Genomic DNA, 18633 nt, shown 5'->3' on the forward strand with positions numbered 1-18633 from the left:
CTGTCATTTATACCTCTGAGAGGTAGCAACAAAGCATTTCCACGTGAGAAAGGTGGCATTTTACTGCAGCTCTTGTGAAAATGAGTGTGCCAAGACTCAATGGAGTAGAAAACTGGAGCTATGAATTTTCTAGGAGGATGAGGCAAGAAGCAGCTTGTGAGTAGTGGCGGTGAAGGGAAAAAGCCAGGAAAACTAAACACAGATTAGCTCTATGTGAACAGAGATATTTATTTTTTCCTTAGAATCATACATAAAACTTTAACTTGCAGGTTTAGGGGTGGGTGGGGGAAACCAATGTAGAGCTGTGCATAAAACACCTTCACAAAGTGATTGTTAGGTGCACACTGCTCACTGTAAAGATGTGTGATACCTTTCATTTCAGCACAGCCATGTTCCACGAGCACTAGAACAGCACCAGGCTCAGGCCATGCCTCCCTGGTGCTGGGAAACAGAGCTAGCCAGAGCTTTGCAAATTGCAAATTTAAAATAGCTAGCAATTTTTACCCAGTAGCCTACCTTTCACTGGGTAAGTTGCACTGAAAATTTTCTTTTGTGCTTTCTTTAGTTATTCAGGGTGGAAAAGTGGCTTGAAGCTGTGCTCCCAGCTGTGTCCAGCCCGTGTGTGCTAACATTCAACATCCTGTGCACTCAGATATGCAGGGCTAAATAAGGAGATGTCTTTAGGTTCTACTAAAAAGCATTTGGTTGACTGAAAATGTTGAAATGAGTCAATGCAGAAATGGCAACATCCTTCCTCTAAAAAAATAAATACATAAAATCCCCCAGAATTAGTTATTTGCAATAAATAGTAAAAATTAAATTATTATTGGCTTTCACAATTGTTTAAAAAAGTATTTGGAAATAGGATGCTAGAGCCTTTGAGGAATGAAATATCCTCATTATTCTAGACAAACTCAAATGCAGCTGCTAGCAGTCCAATGGGGCTTTTTTTCCTTCCTTTCTTTATTTTTTTTTTTTTTTGTAATTCTCTTTTCCACTGAACACCTTAATCCTATTGTAGAACTAGAAAAATACAGCTCCTGTGGAGAGCATAATACAATCTCACACCATTGTGCTTTTGATCTTAAATAAAATGCACCCGCATTTGGCTTTTTCTCTTTGCACCAGATTAGTTTTGGACCCAGGCACCCTTATTCCTTTCTTGTGCTGAACTGCAAGGAACTTTATCATGATTGTAAGGAGGAGTTGGCACAAAGCAAGTAGTAAAGGGGGGGGCAGTGCTCATGCAAAGAAAAAAAGGTGTGGGCAGGGAATGAATAGAGGAGAGTTCTGGAGGATGTGGGGAGGACACACAAAGCCTGGCAGGCTGACCCCTGGAAGTCTGGCTGCAGTCCCCAGGTCTGAGATGATCTGAGCAGAGCAAAGCCTCGTGCCTGAGCTGTTCCAGTGCCTCCAGCAGCCATCAGCAGCAGGGTTTGCACGAGCAGGAGGGGGCTGAGGAGGTGTAGCTCCGACAGCCAGAGGCAGAACTTGGGCACAGCTGGTGACAGGGATGGTGCAGGGACAAACATCATCATCCCCCATGTGGCCACCTTTATCAAAAGCCTCAATTTCACTCAGAAGAGGCGAGTTTGAGGCTGGCTTAATGCTTGGGTTTTTTGGATACAATCAGGCTGTGGCCCTCGGTCTGTCCACTCCCTGTCTGTCCTGCCTGGCTCACTGCAGGCCCTGAGAGCCACGCTGCCCCCCTGGCACCCCAGCTGGGCAGAAATGCTGCTGCAGAGCTCAGAAGCTCAATTCCTATGCCAGCCTGGCTTTTCCTTGGCTATGAGGAGTTGTGGGGCTGGCTGGAGAGCTGATGCTTGCACCCATACAGAGCTGGCCAAGCTCCCACGTGCCCTGCTCCCATCCCACCCACAGGACTCCCGTGGGAGTTCCTGCCACAGAGGTAGGGAGGAAGCCAAGAAAGAAACATTCTTCCAGCTCTTTTCTTTTTTTCTCCTTTTCCCGTCAGAGTTACCACCCTCTCTCACCACTCCTACAGAGAGGTCTGAAGTCTCACTGAATCAGCAGTTGTGAATATTATCTGTGCTGTTAATGGTTTGCATCTTTTTGCATGAAAGGGTAAAATCACTTAGGGACACACACACAGAGAAAAGATCATATACAGTAACATATCCAAGCATGGGGAAAAAAAAAAGGTTGTAATGTTCATGAATTCCAGATGATGACTTTTTAAATCCCCAAGAAGGCAGTGAAATTGTTTGATTGTTCTTGTTAATTATTGGACTTGTCCCAGTATCAAATATTTGTAGAAGATAAGACTTCCCTCGTGGAGATGAATAATAACCGAACTTGCTCTTCTTTGAGCAATTTGGCTCAGGGCGCAGATTTCTGCGTTTCCCACTCTCAGGCTCGAACCCCGTCCAGCCGGCTTCGGCAAAGCACGTGTACAAACTGCTCCGTTAAAAATAAAAGACCCCGTAAGTAAACAAGCGAGGGAGCGAGCGGGAGGCGAGCCCGGTTCTCGAGAGCGTGGCTTTATCAGCGGCGGGTCCGCCACGCTCCAGCCCCGGGGCAGCGGGCCGGGCTCCGAGCGCCGCGCTGGGCACGGGCAGAGCGGCGGGGCCGGCGCAGCTCCCCCGCAGCACGCAGGAGCCCCGGCAGGGCCGGCCGGCTCCCCGGCAGCCCGGGAGCGGCGGCGGGACAAGGAGGGACCCGCGGGGCCGGGGCAGAGCCGAGCGGGGACCCGGGACACGGCGGGGGCTGCCGAGCCTGGGGCTGCAGCAGCGCGGGGAGCCGCGGTCCCGCCGAGGTAACGCTGGGGCTGCGGGGACACCGGTGGGCTTGGAGCGCCGCGCCTCCTCATCTTCGGAGGGGAAGGGACCCCAAACTTCTGCCTCTGAATGGGCTCCTGCGCCCGGCTGGGTGCCGGGAGTGAAGCGGGGGCTGAGGAGAGGGGATGCAGAGAGGGGGTGCAGCGGGCATCCACGCGTCCGTGCGGCACCGCGGCGCGGTGACACGGGCTGCCGGTGCGGGAGGTGCCGGCGGACACGCACACGCCCACGGCCACGCAACTCTCGGCGTGTTTACTCTCAGCGAAAGGGCGGGAGGGGGGAGCGCCCCTCGGGCAGGACTCGGGGCGGTGTGCCCGGGAGCCGCGGCAGCCCCGCTCGGCGGAGAAGTTGCCGGGCGGAGCAGGGGGCAGGCGGGGAGGGCTCGGTGCCGCCGCTTTGAACCGCGGGCTGTGGCGGCGGGCAGCCCCGCCCCCGCTCCCTGCGCGGCCGGCGAGGATGAGGATGAGGATGGTGCTGGCGGCGATGGCCGAGCGCGGGGGCGGCGGGCGCGGCACTTACCGAGGGCCGCCAGGCAGGGCCGCCCCGGGGCGCGGCGGGAGGAGGTCGGGGACGGTGTGAGGCAGCCCCGCCGTGCCGGGGGGACTCCCCGCGCAGCCCCCTCCCCGCTGTCACCGTATCGCCTTCCTCCTCCGCCTCCTCCTCCTGCCGCTGCCTGCCGGGGTGCCGGCGGCGGCCAGGCGCGGCGCGGCGAGCCTCTCCTCCCCCATTGTTCCCGGTCTCCCTCTCCCTCTCCTTTTCTTTTTTTTTTTTTTTTCTTCCCTTTTGTTATTTGCACTTGCATTGTGTTGTTTGTCTCTGAAGCCGCCTCATGACCAGCCAAGGGATTTCACCTCGTCCTTGAGAGACAGAGAGCGAGAAGGGGGAAGGGGTGGGAAGAAGGGGGGAGAGAAAGGAAGAGCTCACCAAACACCCATCTCCCGGTCCCTCCCCGCACCTCTGGCTCTCCCCACCCCGCCAGTGTCTCACTTAGCACCCCGCGCCCGGAGGAGACATGACAGACAGCGGGTAGGTGCGCGGCTGCCGCCGTTTTAACTTTGTTCCTCGCCGCGGCCGCTCCCGGGGGGCTCCGGGGCCGGGCGGGGTGGGCGCCGCCGGGGGAGGCGGCGGGGCCGGCAGTCAGCCCAGCTCGGCCGGCTCCCTCCCGGCCGCTCGCACACCTCCCGAAGTTTGGCACAACTTGTCACGCCCCCCCTTTCCTCCTCCTCCTGCTGCTGCTGCCGCTGCCGCTCCGCCGCTGCGGGCTGGGGGCGGGCGGGGGCGGTGCGGCCGCGGTGCCCGCGCGTGTGGCGGGGCAGCGGCTGCTCCTGCCTGCCCGGGCATGGCTCAGCCCGCGGGATCCCGGCGGAGCCGGCGGACAGGAAGCTTTAAATTATTGTAATTGCCTCTCCGTGCGTGAGTGCCGAGCGGCGGCGGCCGCCGCTGCCGGGGACGAGCGGGGGGTACGGCGGGCAGCGCACCGGCTCCGGGGTGGGGGCACCGGCGTGAGCATCGTTCCGTGGTTCTGCCGGAAAGCGCCTTCCTCGCTTCTGCCCGAGCAGGAGGGTGGCTCTCTGGAAGGGCGCCGAAGGCTCTCGGTTCGCTCGTTTCGGCTCTTTTCCCCTCGAAAAGAAAGCGGGTCAGGGGGAAAAAGCGACTTCCCCGGCGGGGTGCGGAGCGCGGCCCCGCGGGTCCCCAGGCGCTGGCGCTGGGAGCCAGCGCTGCCTTCTCTGAAAAGTTCGGGGACTTTATTCCAGCCCGACTACGATCCTAGAATAACCGGAGCCGCTCGCCGGGAGGAACGTGATCGGCTTTTCCCAGGGGATGGCATGCTGCCTCAGCCCTGTACTTTGGTCAAGGGTACAACCAATAGCGAGCTGTGGGATTTTGGGTAATAAGTGTGGGAATCTGCAAGAGGAGTAGGTCTAAGAGTGATTTGTTTTCTTACTGCTCATGAATAATGGCCTCGAGCTTTTTTTTTTTTTTTTCTCTTCCTTTTTTATTTATTTTTTTTTTAAAAAAACAAAACAGGCCAACGAAATAGGCACGTGGGAGATTTGTAGGCGTTCAACATCACAATCATCATCATCAACAGCAATACAGTAGGGACGTCCAGGAGGATGGTGTCTGATGAGAACCGTTTTCTCTGAGAGGCCGCTATCACATGCTGGCACAGGTAGCTTTTGCTATCATTGCTGAAACATTGACCTCTTCTAAAAGGAAAGCCAGCAATATCCTAAAATTAGAGAGAAAATGTTTTTTGGTTCTTTTTTTATTTTTAGCCGAGCTGCATTTCACTCCATCTCTGTCAAAGAGTGAAATATTAAGTTTAGTTTAGATTAGGAAAAGAAGTTTGATTCCAGCTGTAGAACTGTAGGATAATGTGTGCTGGCTTTCATCCTCCCAGTTTAAATCCAGCTAGCTGTGCCCAGCCTTGCTGAAGTGAGCCACTCAGATTAAAAGGTGACTTCTTAGAGGAAGCTAGTGCAAAGTTTTTCTTACAAAGAGCCAGTACAAAGATTTTCATCAAAGTATTTTATCACCCGAAATTTACCTGGAAACCGCTACTTGTATCTGCTGCTCTTAATCCTTCCCAGATCTGGAAGATACATTATTGCCTCAGAAATTAAATCTTTGTCCTGCAAGCTGCACTGTTTACAGCTATCACATTGGAATTGCAGAGGGAGATATTTTAAATTTAGCTATAATATCTGTCCAGGTTAGAGCCAGCTTTGTTTTACAAGGCTTCTGCAGCTGAAGAGGGAGAGGCTGGCATGATGTGTTGCATCTTGCAAATGGATAGCATGTCTATTCTGACATGATTTGAACATGAAAACCCAATAAACACATGGTCATTATGCATGGAAATCTCACAGCAGAGCTTTCTGCTTGCACTTAGACTGTTTTGGTTGAGAGTTACACTATGAGGAGCACAAGACTTGAAAGCTGCAAGTGGCTTGTGTAAACAGATGGACATTTGAGACGTATTGATGGCTTCAAGTTAATTCAGTTAACATGTGGGTGCACATGTATTTAATTTAGCCTAGTGTAAGTTTTTGTAAGCAATGGAAGCTCGTATGTGCTTTTTAGAAAGAAAGTGGGAGCCTGTGGGTTTTGTCTTGGAGCTATGGATGTAGAGGCTCTTAGGGACTGTGACCATCCTGTTGTGATAGTCCTGTAGGCCCAGGTGAGACCTGACAGTTTTTCACTGAAGGTAGCTTGCAGATGAATTTTGAAATGGTAAAGCACCCTGTGCTGAGAAAACCTAAAAGTGCTTCAACACATCTCCCTGCCCTCTCCTCGTGCACGCTACTCGCTCGAACCACTTAGGCTGAGCAACACCATTAAACTGCCAGCCCTGCTGTTTGCAGTGGGACAGTTCCTCACGGCTCAGGGTGAGGAAACCCAGCAGTTTTGTGTTGCTGAGCCTTCCAGGGAGGTTTGTGAGTGGCAGAGCTCTCCCTGCGCAGAGCAGGGAGGAGCTGGGATTTGGCATCCCCGGCGGTGCTGCTGCACAGCAGCCTGTGTGCAGGAGCTCTGCTTTTTCCTCCTTACCCTGAGATAAAACACTCTGATGTTGGCAAATGATACACCAAAAAAACACAGATCGTTTGTTGAAAAATAAGGACTCTGCAGCATTTTGGAGAAAGTAAATGAACAGTCCTTCTAAAAATACAGCAGTATGCTAGAATATTGCCAAAGCACTGCTCTGACGCTGTTGTAAGCTGTCATGTTTTTTGACCATTATAAATAGATTAGTATTATTGCAAGGATTTTTTTCCTATTAGCACAGAAGTTTTCTTTTTCCTGTTTTCAACATGAAGATCCTCACATGTTCCCTGAGCAGGCAGAGCTGTTCTCATACAGAAGGCAGTGGGAATCTTGCTGGTGAGGAAGTGGGCACTGCACCCCACTGGAATGGCCCTCATAAAGCCTTTAAGTCTGCTGTGCTGTAAGTTCAGGGTTTTTTTTTTTGCAATCTGTTTTGCTTAATTCTCCTTATCTCAAGATATTAGATAATACAGTCCAGTTGATCACTTAGGATACAGTATATAGTCAAGTTCAGACCCAAATTTGGTTTGAACTGAGGCTTGAAACAAGAGTGAGCTCCTTTCCAGCAGCACTGAAGCGCTGGGGGCTTTGGAAGAGTTTTCTTTCTATTTCATGTTGTGCCCAGACCCAAAGTAAATTTCCTTGCAGGTTTGTGACCAAACAGTAGGACTAGGGAAATCGGCAGCCAGATCTGCTTCCTTTTGGGAAATTTGCTAACAAATAACAACATTCAGGTCAAGATCTGAGCATTGTGGTGCTGGCTGTGCTGCGCTCCACCTGCTTTGGGCACTGTGTGGAGAGCAAAGGCTGCATGTAAAGTGAATTTCCAGTGATTTATGTACAGTGGAGTCCCCATGGTGCTGGCTGCACCATGGCCATCCTGGATAAGTGTCTGAGGATCCCTCTTGCAGTTCCTTGCCCAGGTCCTTGGCCTCTTCAGGCTGGTGCTGAATGCAGAGGGACATGCACAGCACACTCTGTGTATGTAAAGTGCATTGTCTGAACGAGTCCTTCATTGCTTACAGAGCACTCATCCTCTCTGGCTGCACAGGTTTCTGGGTGAGGAGACCATACACTTCATGGCAGCCTGAGGAGGGTCTCCTGTAATATTTCTGACAGCTTTATTTTCTGTCTCCTCCAGCCTCTTTCTTTTCCTTTGAGCTGCAAGTGTAGATTGGAACGCAGGTAATACATAAGAGGATCCTTTAATATTGGCTATTTTCAGAGGCACAAAGGACAATTACTTTCTCTTCCTAGTAACCTCCTGCTGGCTTACTAGCTGCTTGGGAGGCTGGTGATTTTAAGAATACCACTTTACCCAGTGCATCAAATACGGAGCAAATCTTTGCTCACCAAGATCCCAGTTCCTCCATCCAGTGGTAACACCAAAAATTGAACTTGAGTGGCCCAGAGCGCCAGCCCCTACTGTGAAGACTCATACAACCATCAGCACTTTTGAGAGTTAAATTTGATCCATTGGCCCTGAGCTGCGCTGACAATTGCCAGCTAAAAGACCTTTCAGTGAATTGTCCTTTAATAGAACTCTTCCCCTCCCCCATTCCCATTTCCTGTTGTTCTTTTAAATAAAAAGAAATCCTGGTGACAAAGCTAAAGTGTATTCTGTCATTATTGTTTGAAGAATAAAGTATTTGTCTATATTACAAGGAAATTAATTGCCTGAGAAGTGCAGGTCAGAGTTATTTTACAAGGATAGTATTCTTCACTCCTGCAAAATCTCAAGCAAAAATCCTCACACTGTTTAAATGATATATTTTTGTAATAGTATTTGATCCTTTGAATGATTTCAGTTAAAATATATGGGAATTAATGCTGTATTAATGCTGCACTGGTCTGAGAAAGGACACTGAACACTTAGACCAATCTGTTGTGGTTTGTAAGCATGTCCTGAGCGAAACTGAGCAGACTCATTGGGCCAGTGCATTTTGTAGCTTCTGCAAGGAGCAGAGTTTTACAGAAGATGAGCCAAATAAGACCTCATCTTGTAGAGGAGTGACTTTCATTATTGTCTCCTGGTGCCTAGAAAGGGAATCCAGGTTTTACCTGAAATGGGTCTGAAAGGTTTTAGGAATGCTCGTGTCTGACTCAGCAGGCCTAGATTTACCCCATGTACTCAGAACTTGGCTTTGCCAGTCCAAGCCTAGTGGGATGTGCAAGGTAGAACTGGAGGGTTACTAAAATTGTATTTAAGGTCTTACTACTGCTCTTAGTGGCAGTGATCTTAGTTGTTGCATTTAATTAAATTTCTTTTAATTTAATTGAAATCCAGACTCTCAGCACTGCTTTTGGGTTAAGCAGGTTAGAAGGATGGCTAGGACAGCAAGGATGGCATAGGGTGAAATTGCCAGCTCCTAGCTGAGCTCCTCCTCCTTTAAGTTGCTTTGCCCATGTTTTGGTGGACTGGGGACAAAATTCAGTTGAGCTTGCTCTGCTCAGAAGCTTTGAAACAGATTCAAATATGGCTTGCAGTATCTTCAACTTCTACAGGGAGTAAGTGAACAAAACAGCTTTAAATTAAACTGAGTGCCATATTGTGGTTTGTAGCAGTCGGTCTAAAGATACATTTAATTAAATTGGTTCAATTTCTAAACTAGGACCATGGAGTCTACCTTTCACACTGCTATAAAATCCTTGTGTATGAGCAAGCTTTCAGTGTAATGAAAAAGGCTGGGGGACACACTTGTGATCCTCAGCTAACCAATTAAATATTTACTTAATAAGGATCTAGAAGTTAATTTTGCAATCCATTTTTTTTTTAATGAAAGCAAAATACCTATTACATGGCTGAGTCAGTGCCTTTAGTCAGGGAATAGAGGAGTTGCTTTTCTTAGGTGGGAATACCATTTTAATGTCCCAACCGACCTTCCACCAGGAGATTAGTCCTAATAGACCAGGTTTACACTGAAAAAGATTCAGAAGCCATTAGAGAAGAGAATTAGAAAATGATAGAAAATGAATGGTTTTCGAGTGATTTCCGAGCAGATTGAATTAAAGCCAGGTGCTCACTTCTGTATTAAAGAATTTTCTTACTGAAACAGAGAAAGTACCTATTCTGTGACAGTGATTATTGCCCCAGATCTCACACTGGTGGAGTCTCCTCCAGTGACTCTGGAAGGAGCCTGGGGACCGTTGGGGTAGCCAGGGAAAGGCAGCTCTTGTGGCACTCTGTGCTGTCCCTCTGTGACATCCAGGAGCACACAACTGGCTTGTCACTGGGATGAGCTTCCCCCTTATGCTGTGGCATCAAAGATCATGCTGCTCGTGTTGTTATAGATGAGGGCATAAATAATATCAAGAAATGCAATGTATGTGTCCATTGCCCTTCTGTTTAACAACAAATGCCTGGAACCTATGCAAAATATATCAAAAGTGTATTAAGTCACGGAAAAGGGAACGTGTTAATGCAATGTTCTGCTTTACAAATTCAAATCTGGAAGAAGAGCGTGTTCAGCAGGAGATAGTGTGCTCTTTCCTGTGCTGCAGGTTGGTTTGATGTCTGTAGTTGTGGGCAGGCAGCCTCCAGGAGCAGGACAGGAGGACTGGGAGCGAAGAGGTGATTTGTGTGATTCTGTGGTGCATTCAGCACCCTGTGGTTGAGATTTACACGTACAGGATAATTAATTAATTCAGGTTTGAGAGTCACACACTGATTACTCAGGCAGTGTGTGCACAGGTAGGGTAACCGCTGAGTTCCTGATGGAACTTGTTGCTCAGATCCCTTTTGAGCCTCCTGCAGACAGAACAGACAGGGCTGGGATAGAAACAGAGAAGTGCTTGTCACTTCTGCAAAACAGCTTCCAATTGAAACCTGAAATTAGATGTAATGAGGCATTCCCACAAACAGGGCTGCTGTAGGTAAGTAGCAGTTTGCACAGGATGATGGAAGTTCTGCAATAATATTAATTCTCATGAGAGGCTACAAATGAGTAAATGCTGATGAATATGTACCAATGTGTGAGTGTGAGTTTGGTGCTTCTGAAAGGCAGCTGGCAGTTCTGGAAGCTGAAGGATGGAGGAGAGCAGCTCAGGGAATGTGTACAGTGATCCCCTGGGATGTGCTGGGTATGGGGCTCAGCTCTGCAGCCCTTTGAGGCTCTCTCAGTAAAATGTGTGCAGGGGATCCTCCAACACATTTCAAACCCATGCCTGGGCACTCCATGTGGTGCTTTCCTCCCACCCCAGTCCCAGGATGCCATTAGAGCAGTGTCTCACCCTGTGTGAGGCAGAATGAGAACCTCTCTGAATGAGTGCAGTGCCTGTGTTTCCATGAGGAGCCCTGGAGGGGAGGGAAGCACCTTCTAGCACCTTCCACGGATGTCCCACTGTTCTTTTAATAACTCATGCACTGTGCTGGCACAGAAAGGGGCTCCTAGTGAGAGGTAACAAGCTGAATTGGGGTAGAAAATGGAGAAACCAACAGATTCTAATCCTTAAAGTGGATTGGAGGTAAAGGCGTGGGTCCTGTGGTGTGAATAGCAGCAGCAGTTGCATACCCAAGCTCCTCTGCCATGCATGCAAACATAAAGAAGTAGCTGTAAGAGGGAAGATGGAAGAAAAATGCTGTTGCACAATAGTAAAAGGTTTTCAGAATGTGAGATTTTTCTTCTTGCTTTGCTTAGTTTTAAAATCTGTGGTTTTACATGCAAGAAAAAGGGAAATATGTACTTGTATAACTGTACAGTTTTCTGCAATTGTTTTTATCTCAACACCTGAGTATGAGTTGTAGAGGTGTGCTTTATGGCCCTGTTTAAGAACAATATTTAAGTATAGCCTTAGCTTTAAAAATTCATGTAAATTAAGCAAAACATGAGTTTACAAGCATGGTGTTAGTTAGATGAATGAGATTTCAATGCAGCTATGCATTTTTAAGACCATGCAGACAGTGACCCACTGACCTTCAGGGTGATTTAGGTGCCCTAAGTAATTCTAACAGAGGGGAAAAGAAAAAAGTTAATTTTCTAAGTTACCTGTGGTGTTAAACATTGTTCAGAAAAGCTGCAGGGACAGCAACGAGTGGGTGTGAGAGGTGTCCTCCAGCTCCCCCAGGATTTACATGGATTCCAGCTCCAAGGAGTGATACTGAAGACGTTTTAAATTTTTAATAATACTAGCAAAGTTTGGGATCTCTAGGTCCTTCTACACTTTTCTTTTCTTTTGTATCACTGGGGATGTTGGCCAGGTGGGACCATGGGTGGCCACCTGCCTGGGCAAGGCCAGTGCCAGATGGGGACAGTCATGGTTTTGTACAGCTGAGGCTTGAAAACTTTAAGGATGGAGGTTTGTTTAGGGTTGTTTTAGGGTTTGCTAGGGTTGTTTTGGTAGGTTGTATTTGTTTTGAGTTATTTAGGGTTGTTTTAGGGTTTCTTAGGGTTGTTTTGGTAGGTTGTATTTCCCTGATTATATTTCAGTTTGCTTTACGCTCTTGTTAAGAACATCTGAGCATTATGGGCCTGGTTTTCTACCTGCTGCTGTCGAGGCAGAATTTGCTGTTTGTTTTAGTCTATTGATGCTAAAACCTTGAGGCGGTGAGCCTGTGGTTAGCCACTTAAGTGTGCATCCATGTGGGATTTTGAAAAGTGCAGAAAGAAGTTCAGCAGTCAGTGTTCAGTGATGTCTGTTTCCAAATCCAGCTGTTTCAAGTAAAAAAGTAGCAAAAAACTTAAAAAAAATCTGACTGAACCATTGAGTGTTTTGCTGTTGGTTTCCTTTATTTAGCAGGACAGGGTTTTGCCTTCTTAGGCTGTTCAGAAAGCGTGGAGTCTTTTCAGTGCCCTGATAGGCTTTGGCTCAGCCCCTTGTACAGCTTCCCGTGCTGAGCTTTTGTTTGTCACAGCTCCAGCTCAGGAGAGCAATGAGTGGGGTGTTTCTGTGGACCTCTTTGTATTGAGTGTAAAGAAAGTGGGGATGTGTGTCGGGAGGCAAATGAAAGCATATTGTTTTTAATAAAGTGTCACCTGCAATGCGCTTCTAAACAAACCTCTGCACGGCCAGGGATGGGGCTTTTTCACTTGAAAGACACTATCTCCTTCTTCTAAACATTTGCACAGCAAAGTAATGCATTATTGCATTTTCATAAATAATTGAAAAGCAACTTAAAAGAAAGTAGGCCAACTGAAAAAAAAAAAAAAGAGAAAGTGTTGGTTTCAAATTTGAAAGAGGAAAAATATGTTTCCTTCTTGATAGCAAGTCAGTTAAATGTTATTAAATCCCATTTTCCCACCCTGACATGACCAAAGACAAATCTGAAAATTGACAGTTTCATTTGAAAGAGAGAGAAATGGGGGAAAAGGTTTTGAAACGCTGAGTTTGGTTTGGATTGTTTCTCTTTCTTTTTTTTTTTTTTCTTCTTTTTCTTTTTTTAAATCCTCCCCATAAGAAAGGAATGGTGACCCTTTATCAGTTTGCAGGGCGCTGAGGAGCAAGTCTCTTCTGGGTGCCATTTGCCGTGCTGGGCTGTAATAATGCGAGTTATTTTAGAACTGTGCATACGTTAGTGTTCTGGCGCAGCATGATACAATAATGTGTGAAAAAGCATAAGATCACACCTTGGTGAAACTTGCAGATTTCCTGCATAATCCGACAGTGAGCTCTTGTCAGGTTTTGACTATATGTAAAGTGAGAACAAAGTTTCCAGAAGCAAAGCGCGAGCCTTGGATGCGTTTGGAGTGGCTGGGCGGGGACTGTGCCCTGACGTGGCTCCGAGCCTGGCTCTGAGCACTTCAGCCCCACTAAAGTGCCCAGCAGGTCTCCTCTGGGGCTTCAAATTGGGCAAAAGCTTCATCTCTTTGCTGAATGGGAGCTTTCATTTTACTGGTGCTGAGGAAGACCTTTGAGTAAATAATTTTTTACAAACCATCAGTGGCAGGATCAGTTTTCTGTGCCATGCAGTAGGATGGGTCTGGTGACACAGCCAGGCTCTGGGAAAGGTTTATGGCCATGGCTCTCTTCACTGGCCTGAGGGCGTGTTGGTGCCAAGCTGGTTTGGCTGAAGGAAGTGGGAATATTCAGTTTCTATTTCAGTTTTTCTTGCTCTCCATGCAAAATGAGCACCAGCAGGGCCTTTGCCTGGGCCCTGGTTTTGGCTGTACCAGATGTTAGAAGGAATTGCTGGGTGAGGTCCTTCCATCAGGCAGGAGGCCTGACCAGGGAGCCCCAGCAATCCCTGGCATGGAGATCAACAGATCCCATGTATTAATGTGCTTTTTAATATGCTTTTACATTAGTATTGTTCAAAGAGTCTACCCCAGTGAAAATAAGCTTCATGCAACTGATCCGTCCTCCAGAGCAAAAAATGTGCATTCTCTCCTGCTTTCCTCCCAGCTTTACTCTGTCTCCTTTCATTTTTTATAACCAGTGAGGCTGTGTTTCAAGTTCCTGCCCACCATTTCCAAAATGTGTGATATATTTGTTAAGGATTTGGAATTTGGGCTGCTTCGATATAACTTTGTGTAGGTTTTGTAGAAACACCTGACATGTGTGTTTAGTTCCTAAACACCTTCTGTGCTTGATTTATCCTCACAGGTTGTCAAGGTATTCAGATGACCTGAAACTGAGGAAGTGAGAGGGTGCTCAGCTGGCAAAAGTCTGACATTGAGTCTGACTGCGGCTCAAATTTGTTTTGCAGAGTTGAGCCCAGGCTGCGTGGACGGTGAAGAAAGCCTTCTTCACTTCACCATTGTATCCAAAAATCTCTGAGCAGCAGGGATTTTTTGCAGGTGATGAATAACCTAGTTAGCTCACATTGATTGCATGGGTGACAGCTCTCCTTGGAGGAGCCATGGTGGGGATTTGTGTTCCTGGGTTCCTTGGTGGGGATTTGTGTTCCTGGGTTCCTCGGTGGGGATTTGTGAGCCTGGGTTCCTTGGTGGGGATTTGTGTTCCTGGGTTCCTCGGTGGGGATTTGTGTTCCTGGGTTCCTCAGTGGGGATTTGTCTTCCTGGGTTCCCTGGTGGGGATTTGTGAGCCTGGGTTCCTTGGTGAGGATTTGTGTTCCTGAGTTCCCTGGTGGGGATTTGTGTTCCTGGGTTCCTTGGTGGGGATTTGTGTTCCTGAGTTCCTCGGTGGGGATTTGTGAGCCTGGGTTCCTCGGTGGGGATTTGTGAGCCTGGGTTCCTCGGTGGGGATTTGTGTTCCTGAGTTCCTCGGTGGGGATTTGTGTTCCTGGGTTCCTTGGTGGGGATTTGTGTTCCTGGGTTCCTTGGTGGGGATTTGTGAGCCTGGGTTCCTCGGTGGGGATTTCTGAGCCTGGGTTCCTTGGTGGGGATTTGTGTTCCTGAGTTCCTCGGTGGGGATTTGTGTTCCTGGGTTCCTTGGTGGGGATTTGTGTTCCTGGGTTCCTCGGTGGGGATTTGTGTTCCTGGGTTCCTCGGTGGGGATTTGTGTTCCTGGGTTCCTTGGTGGGGATTTGTGAGCCTGGGTTCCTCGGTGGGGATTTGTGTTCCTGGGTTCCTCGGTGGGGATTTGTGTTCCTGGGTTCCCTGGTGGGGATTTGTGTTCCTGGGTTCCCTGGTGGGGATTTGTGAGCCTGGGTTCCTTGGTGAGGATTTGTGTTCCTGAGTTCCTCGGTGGGGATTTGTGTTCCTGGGTTCCTTGGTGGGGATTTGTGTTCCTGGGTTCCTTGGTGGGGATTTGTGAGCCTGGGTTCCCTGGTGGGGATTTGTGTTCCTGAGTTCCCTGGTGGGGATTTGTGTTCCTGGGTTCCCTGGTGGGGATTTGTGTTCCTGGGTTCCCTGGTGGGGATTTGTGAGCCTGGGTTCCTTGGTGAGGATTTGTGTTCCTGGGTTCCCTGGTGGGGATTTGTGTTCCTGGGTTCCTTGGTGGGGATTTGTGTTCCTGGGTTCCTTGGTGGGGATTTGTGTTCCTGGGTTCCCTGGTGGGGATTTGTGAGCCTGGGTTCCTTGGTGAGGATTTGTGTTCCTGAGTTCCTCGGTGGGGATTTGTGTTCCTGGGTTCCTTGGTGGGGATTTGTGTTCCTGGGTTCCTTGGTGGGGATTTGTGAGCCTGGGTTCCTTGGTGAGGATTTGTGTTCCTGGGTTCCTCGGTGGGGATTTGTGTTCCTGGGTTCCCTGGTGGGGATTTGTGTTCCTGGGTTCCCTGGTGGGGATTTGTGAGCCTGGGTTCCTTGGTGGGGATTTGTGAGCCTGGGTTCCTTGGTGGGGATTTGTGTTCCTGGGTTCCCTGGTGGGGATTTGTGAGCCTGGGTTCCCTGGTGGGGACACTGGGTGGGAGCTCCTCTTTGGGAGGACCTTTGGGAGGTTCTTTGGGAGATCCTCTCAGGCAGAGAAACCATGACCTGGACATCTGACCACCATACATGAATTACTTCTTTACATTTGCCATTGCTATTGGCCATGGCTCAGCAGCTTGGCTTCAGAACTTTTACCCCCACTGGATATTTTTAAGGTCCTGTTATCCCCAACTGTGATCACCAGGCAGATCTTGAGGGTAGATATGTGGAGGATGCTCCCAGCCCAGAGTCCCTGTGTGTTGTCACAGAATTTCCCTTCCCTTTGGCTGGCCTGATGGTGTCACCTGGGGTGACAGGCCAGTCCTGTGTGCCCTGGAGGTGCCTTGCTAGGCTGAAGGAGGGTTTCTGGGCAGGAGGCAGAGGTGCTGTTGATGCAGCACAGTGTGCCTCACTGTTTGTGTTATTACTGTTTTACATTTGTATTTGTAAGAGGAGCATATTGATGACTGTGTGTTAAAACTCTGTCTTTTAGTGCCTCGCTTGCTTTCCGAAAAAGGAAGAAAGCTGCGTTCTTACTTGGAAAACCAGAATTGCACTGGAGCTGTGCTCATCCATGATCAAATGCAGGCAGATTAGGGCACGGTGTATAAATTGCCTTCGTGTTCTTTGGGTTAGCAGCTGTCAAATAAGTGATTACAGGCGTTGGCATCGCTTTGCTTCCCATGATGGCTGTGAAACAGGGATGGAAATGGAACAGATGCCATTTAATGTGGACCAGCACCCAGGTTCTGGGTCTGCCTCTTCTTGCCTCATGGCCAAAGTTTCTCAGCATCTTTTTTGCTTTAATTCCTGTGGACTTATAAATAGGGATAATAGTGCTCACTCACTTTACAGGAGACTTCTGAGGCTGTTTGGTATTTGGTACTTTTTTTGGTATTTGGTTTTTGTTTTGGCATTTGAGATGCCAAAGATAGTGAAAGATAGAAAGTATATGCTAGAGCATTAATGGTGAGATTAAACTGAAAAATTCTGTTGAGACTGAGGAGAATTACTTCTCCTAGACAAGCTGTGCTGTGCTGGGTGGTGTTAAACTTCTGCAGGAAGTAATTTTTTCAGGGATTGTTTTGGGGTGTCATTTCCTGGGATTTTTTAATTTCTTAACTGACAAGGCTTTTTGATACCAGGCACTACACTTGAAGTCCTGTTGAAGAGCAAATGAAGTGTTGTGATGCTATTTTTTGCAGCATAGGAGTCTATGGTGACTCATTTGGTGTTTGTAATGCCTGGGACAGATTTAAAAAAAAAATTAAATCAGTTATTCCCAGTGAGATGGATACACTCAGCCAGAGCCATTTGAGAATTATTTGCTGCACTGTTAAGACCAAAGTACACATCTTCCCCTTCCCCCCAAAAGAATCCAGCTTATCATGAAATGTTTATCAGAGCCATGTAAACATTTCTCGACTGCCGAATTTTGCAGGGAAATTCTTTTGGTCTAACATATGTATTGCAAGCAAAACTCTTCACAGATTTTTAAAAAAAATATAATTAACTTGGTTGCAGCCCTACTTATTACCAAGCATGCCAGCATCTGGCAAGGGTTTGGGGATCTGGGAATTCACTGCTTGGAGCCCTGGAACAAAGTGTTCTGATCCGACCCCAGGCAATGAGTCCAGGACTTGAACTGGAATCTTCAGGAGCAGAGAAGTCTTAAGTGTCTGGAAAATTGGCCTGTTGAGTCACCACACAGGCACTAAAACAAAACTAATTTTAAGCAGGTCAGAGTTCAGTGATTCCCTCTGGAATCTAATTTTTTTTCCCTGAAAAAAAAAAGAAGTCTCATGTTTTAAATGAAAAGGGTCAAAGTTGATGCACTGCTACAATTTTTGAATGCTTTCCCTTAAGAACAGCCACCCAGGCTAGGATTAGCATGAAGGGCTGCTAGGCTGGCACTTCAGTGTCTGGGTTAAAAATATTTTAAAGCAGTAAATGCAGTCAGAACAGAGAGAGAGATCCCTGGGAGCCTTCCTATTCAAAAATGTGTAAGCTCAGGGCAGCGACTGCAATGTAATTTAGGGCAGTATATGCTTCATAGCTTTGGAGAATATTGCCTCTTGTTAATGTTGCATTGGAGGACAGTGGGATAGCAGTAATTTCAGAAAGGTGGTGTTCCTGTTTGTTTTACATTGGAAACTTCAGAATAAATGAAGGGAAGCATCAGCTGAGGAAGAAGCGTGACTGCCGAGCGCCAGCAGCGAATGCAGCCCTGAGCAGGCTGTGGGAACCACGGGGAAAGGGGGCACAGGAACATTTTCCTGGGAATGCAGCTGCACAGGGAGCACAGCAGACAAAGGCAGAATCAGGTATGTACTTTAAAGGCATTTGGGCAAACTTCTGTCTGAGAGCCCCCAAGGAGCCTGCTCCGTGAAATGACAGAATGTTTGGGGGATCGAATGTCAGGACCTTTGTATTGCTTTTCCACTGCTGAAGGAGTGGAACAGGACCCTTGTATTGCTTTTCCACTGCTGAAGGAGTGGGACTGTCTTTGAGCAGGGATGATTCAAATAGCTGCTCAGAAAAGCGTGCCTTGCGAGAGGGAGGGAGATTTTCCCTTCCCATTTCTTTATGAAGATCATTTCCTTCTTTTCCCCGTTGGGTCTTGCCAAGTTTGCTTTACATTTGCAAGTGAAAAGGATGGGTCTGGGCTGCCCAAGGAAGCCTGGGTCTGAGCTCTGTTTGTGTCAGGCATCGTGGGCTTGGTGATCTCTGTTTATCTCTGAGGAAATAGCCCTGCTTGCACAACAGGGCAAATGCAATGTGCAGATGTCAGAGCTGCTAGAGCAGAGAGGGCTGTCTAGGAAAAGCCATGCCAAACCTCATGGTGGAGTGCAAAAGGAGCTGCTAGGACTTCTGGCTTCCTCCCTGTGCCTTTCCATGGCTGTAGGAAAATCTCTGGGCCAAACAGAGAGTCCTTGTTCCTTGTGGCGAGCTGTAGCTCATGTGAACTGTTCTGTTGATGGGAGGATATTTTTATGAATGTTTACCCACGCAGGGGTGCAGAGATTTGTGTGCTCTGGTCGC

The 18633-nt window shown here is 48.1% G+C and overlaps 1 protein-coding gene across 8 annotated transcripts in view; it reads left to right on the forward strand.

The window, feature by feature from the left end:
• The first annotated feature begins 2730 nt into the window (after nucleotides 1-2730).
• SOX5 (SRY-box transcription factor 5) overlaps nucleotides 2731-18633 on the forward strand; it is a 597965-nt gene continuing 582062 nt past the window's right edge. For 4 of the 8 annotated variants that reach the window (XM_058022194.1, XM_058022195.1, XM_058022189.1 and 1 more), the window contains exon 1: nucleotides 3720-3824. The gene's annotated coding sequence lies outside the window, so the exon portion shown is untranslated. Of the gene's footprint in view, nucleotides 2777-3719; nucleotides 3825-4147; nucleotides 4194-4880; nucleotides 4972-17895; nucleotides 17916-18633 lie in introns of those variants that run through there. The other 4 variants (XM_058022190.1, XM_058022192.1, XM_058022196.1 and 1 more) reach the window with 4 other exon arrangements.

Source organism: Melospiza georgiana, chromosome 4 (genome assembly GCF_028018845.1).
Source record: "Melospiza georgiana isolate bMelGeo1 chromosome 4, bMelGeo1.pri, whole genome shotgun sequence".
Lineage (NCBI taxonomy): Eukaryota > Metazoa > Chordata > Aves > Passeriformes > Passerellidae > Melospiza > Melospiza georgiana.